Genomic DNA, 7,049 nt, shown 5'->3' with positions numbered 1-7,049 from the left:
AGTGGATATATATATTACCTTATTTTTAGCTTTTGCTGTACATCAAGGTCAGGTTGTTATTATAGTTGTCACCGACACATCCTATGTCACCGAAAAAACAGGGAAGGTTTAAGGAAACAGCATTAGGGTTTCTCACACAAAGTGGAGAGTGAGCTCAGGGGTGCATCTAGTCTTTCTGCTAATGTGTCCACTCAACCCCCATAAATGGACTGTGATGAATGTAACTGCTGTAAGTATATATTATTTTCACTCTATTTCAAAACCTACAAAGTTCTTACACAGCAAAGCTCTTCATACAGTTATGTCTCAGGCAGACATGTAAATTAGTAAGTGGATTTTTGCAATAATAGGACATAAAATTGAAATTAGAGTATTAAGAGGGGAAATGTCACACGTGTAGGGACAAGTGTAGGGAAAGTCTTTATGGGAAGAGTCTGTGGACCCTCTGGACCACCGTGGGGGTTGGTATGAGACCAGCTGTGGCAACCAAGGCAACAAAAGCAGGAAACAGTCACAACCTGAGATGACCGCAGGAACGCAGAGAAGTACTGGTAACGCTGGTACAGAGTGAGGACACCGCTGGGCTGGAACCCTGGACGGCACGGCAAAAGCACAGGAAGGGAGGAGGTCACCACTGGGCACAGTCGTACGGGACTGGACCACAGGATATGGACCACAGGACACGGACCACAGGCTATGGACCACTGGACACGGACCACAGGATATGGACCACAGGACACGGACCACAGGACACGGACCACTGGAGACGGACCACAGGCTACGGACCACCGGACACGGACCACAGTACACGGACCACAGGCTACAGACCACCGGACACTGGCCACAGGATACGGACCACCGGACACGGGCCACAGGAGGCGTCTGGAAATGCACAGGAACACAGAGGCGTCTGGAAACGCACAGGAACATAGAGGCGTCTGGAAACGCACAGGAAACAGGACCTCGGGAAACATATAGGAACGGAACCTTTGGATACACACAGGAGGCTTTCACTTCAGTGGGAAGACTTGAAGATCCGACGGGGAGTGAAGGGAGCCGCCGGGTTATATAGGAAACCCAGAAGTGACCAGCGCCAATGGTAAGGACGCTTGCCCTTTAAGTTCAGAGAATTGAGCATGTGCAGGAGGACGGGGACGGGGACAGACAGCCAGCGGAGCACGGGTGTACCCGCGATCCGTGACATGGATTGCGGGAGCACCCGTGACAGGAAAGATGACAATAAACAAAATGTGAAGCTGTGAAAATACCTCAGATACAAAAGAGTTGACTAAAGTACCACGTTTGTCCACACAAGGTTGTCATTATATTAAAATATAACTTATTAAATTGTATGTATTAAAAATAGCAAAAGTAGAAGAGATGGGAGAGTAGAGATGAGCGGACCTGATGGTTGGGTTAGGGTTCAGCATTTGGGTTTGGCCGCCTGACCCATTGGTGGCCATCCAGCAAATTGACAAGTTGCCTAGGACATCACTGGTGTTCCCCCGACCAATCACACTCATGGCTAATGGATAGGGCAACATGTCCATAGCTAAACCCGAATCTGACCATCCGGTCAGCTCATCTCTAGTAGTGAGCATAGGTGCAGGTACAAATATGCCTGGCAAAAAATGCTGTAAGGATGTACACAAATTGATACATTCAATACAACAATAGGTAATGATAGCAAAATTCTTATATTAATATCAATAATGGCATAGAGGCAAAAATATAAATCCTGTATGGCTTTAATTTTACCCTGACGTGAGGCTCTCTGTGGATTTCATGTTCTATCACATTGGTACAACCAGGGCTTTCCGTGAAGAGATCCTTGTTCCCCTGCAGCATTTCCCTACAATGTTGTTTTTGGGAGGGGGATAAGGCTTTTTACGGCTTTGATGGCTGACTCCGATTGAGTCACTAGACAAGAAGCCTCGGAGGGGTCTCTCCCTGATCAGATTGACATGATAGATCTAGAAGGGCCTCCTCTTCCCTGGCTGATGGACCCTATAGTTGACCACCCCAACCTTTTCCTTATTTCATAGGGCCCCTGCCATTTTGCTAGGAACTTGCTCTCTACAGTACGGACTAACACCAGTATGCAATCTCCTGGAAATGTCTCACACGGGCAGATCTATTATAGACCCTGGCCTGTGACTCTTGGGCCTAAAGAAGATGCTCCTTTACAATTGGAATCACCCTGGACATCCTTTCCTGAATCTCAGCTACATGCTCAACCACACTTTCAACCACACAGGGTGTAACCTCACTTTCCCAAGTTTCTTTTGCCACATCTAAGAGACCTCTGGGGTGCCTGCCATTAAGTAATTCATAGGGTGAAAACCCGGTGGAGGATTGGGGCACTTCTCTAATAGAAAATGAAAGATAAGGTAAAAGACAGTCCCAGTCTTGCCCATCCTTCTCTACCACCTTTATCAGCATGGCTTTCAGGATCTTATTAAATTGCTCCACAAGACCATCTGCCTGCGGGTGGTAGACTGATGTGCGCAACTGGATGACTTTTAACACCTTACACAGTTCCCTCATCACCTTTGATATGAACGGGGTTCCCTGGTCCGTTAAGATCTCCTTGGGAATCCCTGTGGGGGAAAAAACATATAATTACCCCATGGCAATACTTCGCGAGGAGGGGTTCCTTAGGGGAACAGCCTCGGGGTAACGTGTCGCATAATCCACAATGACCAGGATGTATTGATGCCCCCGAGCTGAATTCACTAAGGGTCCTACCAGGTCTATTCAAATGGGACCTCAATAATTGGAAAATGGACCAGAGGGCTAAGGAAATGTGCTACTGGGGATATTATCTGGCAGATAGGGCAGGATTGACAGCAATCTCTGATTACAGCCTGGTCAATAGAATTGCTGTAGTACCCTCTCCAGTGTTTTGTCCACCCCCAGGTGACCTCCCAACATGTGTGAATGGGCCATATCCATAACCATACGTCTATATGGCACTAGGACTAGTGGCTGTTCCACTATCTCATCCCTTATTTTAGTCACCCGATATAAAAGGTCCTGATTCAGGGCAAAAATGTGGGAACCAGTTGTCTGCCCCAGGTTCTTGAGGTGCCCCATTTAACACTGTAACATTCTATAGCGCCTTTTTTTTAGGTCAAGTCCCGGAGTTGGGCTGTGCCAAAATTTTCCATGGATATGTTTAAGTCAGAGACAGCTGCCTCCTCTGAAGTTGAATCTTCCTTATTCTCCCCTATTAGGACGTTCAGAGGAAACCATGGTGTTTCCTCAGAATTCCCATCAACAGGGTTGACTTGGTTCTCTGGGGAAGTTTGCAGAGCTGCCTTGGCCTATAGGTCCCAGAACAGGGGGCAATCACGTCCGACAATTCCCTCATACATCAGTTGCTTAACAATCCACACATTGTGCAACACAGTAACCTGGTCTGTCCCAAGCATAACCTGAGTCACTGGGTAAACCTTGGTGTCCCCATGGATGCATATACCACCCAGATTTTTCCAGAGGGCCATAATGTGAGGGAGAACTGCGGCGACCCACATAGCAATCCATGGGCTGTGTGTTGAGGGGACACTGGGCCGCCATATGACCCGCACGTGACATCTCCAACAAATCACCTCCCGGTGTATCCCTTTGGTCACTGGTTTGCGCCTCCCTTGGTGTGACCATCATGAGGGGTTTTAGACCCCAGTCTATGACAGTCCAAATCCTTTTAGGGCTTCCTATATGAGGATTTCAGATCCCCTGGCCCTCCCAGGGATTTCTCCATAGTGTGGAGCCTCTCCACCAATCCTACTAGATCATCTGCATTCTGGGGGTCACCCTGTGTAACCCAGCACTGTATGGCGCAGGGAAGCGAGTGCATAAATCGGTCTACAACCACTGGTTCCACAACCTGGGCTGGAGAGCAGGTGTCTGGTTGCAACCACTTCAGGACTAGAAGCCACAGGTCAAACAGCTGTGATCTTGGCGGCTTTTCCAGGCCATAGGCCCAGTGGTGTACCCTCTGTTCTCAGACTGCTAAGCTTTAACCAAGCCGTGCCAGTATCTCTGCTTTTAATTTGGGGTACTCCTTGGTATCCTGCAGGGATAGAACATAATGTGCCTTTTGGGGCTCCCCAGTTAAATATGGAGCCAGTTCTTCAGCCCACTGACCTGGTGGCAGCTTCTCCTAGTCAGCTACTCGCTCAAATACTGTGAGGAACGCCTCAACGTCATCCTCCGGGGTCATGATCTGCAATGCTTCCCTTTCAGTCTTTCTGACACGATCATCATCTTGGTTTGGCAAAGCTGGACTCTCCAGCATGCTGACGGCATCTGTCACTGCTGCCATCTGCTGGACAAGGAGCTTGTTGATCTCCCGTTGGGCTTGCAAAGCCTCAGCATGTGCTCTCTGTTGATGCAAATTTGCCTGTACAAGATGCTAGATCACCTCCTCCATGGCAGCTGCTGTGTGCTGGCTCTGAGCTGAAGCCTTTCCTCTGAACAAACAGTATATCTGGGGGATTATACCCACATACACCACCAATTGTAAGGGATCAACTCAAATGGCAACTTCAGTAACAGTCCAGGTAACTGTTTTATTTCTTTCAAAACACAGTTTAACAAAACAGAATAGCTTTCTTCAGCATATAACAGAAAGACACATCCCATATAAACAGGCTTGACTCACAGTCCTTTAGGTTGTGTATCCATCCACCAGCATGAGCAGACAATGTCACTATTGCGGATCCTTGGCTGTGTATCACCTCCAGCTCTGCATGCAGTATAGCAGACTCCCAGACTGCAAAAACACATCCACCAGCTAATCTGAGCTTCCTGGCTTTATCTGTCAGCCAAAAACAGGCCTGGATATGTGGTAGTAGTCACCCACCCAGCTCTTTGACTATTCCAATGAAAGTCGGCCCGGATCATCTATGGACGCCCTACAGTTTGCTTATCAGCCAGGCATTGGTGTAGATGATGCCATCATCCACCTACTACATCGAAATCTTTCTCACTTGGAGAAACCTGGGAACACTGTGAGAATAATGTTCTATCAGTGCTTTCAATACCATACAGCCAGGGCTACTAAGGGACAAACTGGATCTGGCTGGAGTGGACCACCATCTCTCTAGTTGGATCCTAGACTACCTCACAAACCGACCTCAGTATGTGAGAGCCCGGGACTGTGTGTCGGATACTGTGCTGAGTAGTACAGGTGCACCTCAGGGTACGGTTCTGGCTCCCTTCCTCTTCACATTGTACACAGCAGACTTCAGGTACAATTCATGTAGCTGCTCCCTTCAGAATTTCTCTGATGACTCTGCTATAGTAGGCCTCATTACAGGTGAGAACGACAGGGAGTACAAAGAACTGATCCGGAAATTTGTGGACTGGTGCCAGTGAAACCACCTTAGGATTAATGCTGGGAAGACCAAGGAGATGGTGGTGGACTTTTGTAAGCACAGTCCTCCTTCTCAACCGGTGGTTATCCATGGGACAGACATTGAGGCAGTGAAGTCTTATAAGTACTTGGGTGTCCTCCTCAACAATAAACTGGAGTGGGCAGAGAACATAAACGCACTTCACAGGAGGAGTCAGAGCAGGCTACACCTGCTGAGGAGGCTGAGGGCATTCGGAGTGCGGGGGGCTCTTCTTAAGACCTTCTTCAACTCTGTAGTGGCACCAGCCATCTTCTTTGGTGTAGTCTGTTGGGGAAGCAGCATCTCAGCTAGAGAGAGGAGTAGACTGGACAAACTGATTAGGAAAGCCAGTTCTGTCCTGGGGGGTCCTCTTGACACAGTGCAGGTGGTAGCTGAGAGGAGGACACTATGTAAGTTGAAGTCTATTCTCGAGAATAGCTCCCATCCCATGCATGAGACTGTGGTGGCATTGGGGAGCACATTCAGTGACCGACTGCTTCACCCCAAATGTGAAAGGGAGCGTTATCGTAAGTCATTCCTCCCTGCTGCCATCAGGCTGTTCAACAAACAAGGCCCAAACAGAAGTAACCTGCGCCCCCCACCTAACCAGTCCCTGCAAGTCCCATCCACAGACGAAACATCAAACTGCCGATCATTGCTTGTCTCTTTTTTTGTCTTTTTATCCCCCTTTTCTTTTTGTTTATTTATCCCTAATATTATTGTTGTCATAGTTTCTGCTGCTGTAACGCTGTGAATTTCCCCACTGTGGGACTAATAAAGGATTATCTTATCTTATTAACTCCTTAAAGGGTTTGTGCCGCCATAGCAAATGGCTGTAATTGGGTCCAATGCATTGTGACAAGTACTTTCACCATTTACACAAAATCTGCAGCCTTACTGAGATAACTCCTTTTGTTCTGGTTGCTGGCGCCCCCTGGTGGTAGCTGTGTCCCATCCTGAGTTACAGCTGATCTGGCCGAGTCTGCGCACAAGGATTCAGCCAGCTGCTTTACAGATCACTCCACGGGCTCACAGCTCCTCTCAACGCTGAGAGATCAGCTGACACACTACAGCCAATAGGAAGTAAAAGAGGAGGAGGGGCAGAGAGCTCAGACATCTACCGTGAAGTGAAGGATGTGATGTCCACTGCGTACCAGCTCCCCAGGTGCTTCTGCTGCTCAGAGGAGTCCTCCCCTAACATGGATCATAGCAATGTAGCAGCCCTTTCCTCCCTCCACCATTAGTCAGGTCACACAGGAGGCTGCAGAGATAACACAAGTAACAGGCTGAGCTCTGACCTCTCCTGATGCAGTCCTACTCTCCACTATTCACTGTCCCTCCATGCTACCCTGCTCTCCTGCAAAGGGGCCCCTGTCCCTGACTAGCAGGGAAGTTGCTAAAGATCAGTAACATGTGAGAAGCTGTCACCTATTTATCTATCCAAGTCCTATATCTATCTCATATCTATCTATCTATCTATCTCATATCTATACATCCATCTATTTTATATCTATCTAATGTGTATTTTGTCACAATTTGTTGTTTTTTGTTTGCCAGCCCGTCTCTTGATGATGGACCACAAGTTCTCAATGGGATTAAGATCTAGGGAGTTTCCAGGCCATGGACCCAAAATCTCTCTGTTTTATTCCC

Source organism: Engystomops pustulosus, chromosome 10 (assembly GCF_040894005.1).
Source record: "Engystomops pustulosus chromosome 10, aEngPut4.maternal, whole genome shotgun sequence".
NCBI lineage: Eukaryota > Metazoa > Chordata > Amphibia > Anura > Leptodactylidae > Engystomops > Engystomops pustulosus.
The sequence above is the reverse complement of the archived record's forward strand: the minus strand, read 5'-3'. Positions refer to the sequence as shown.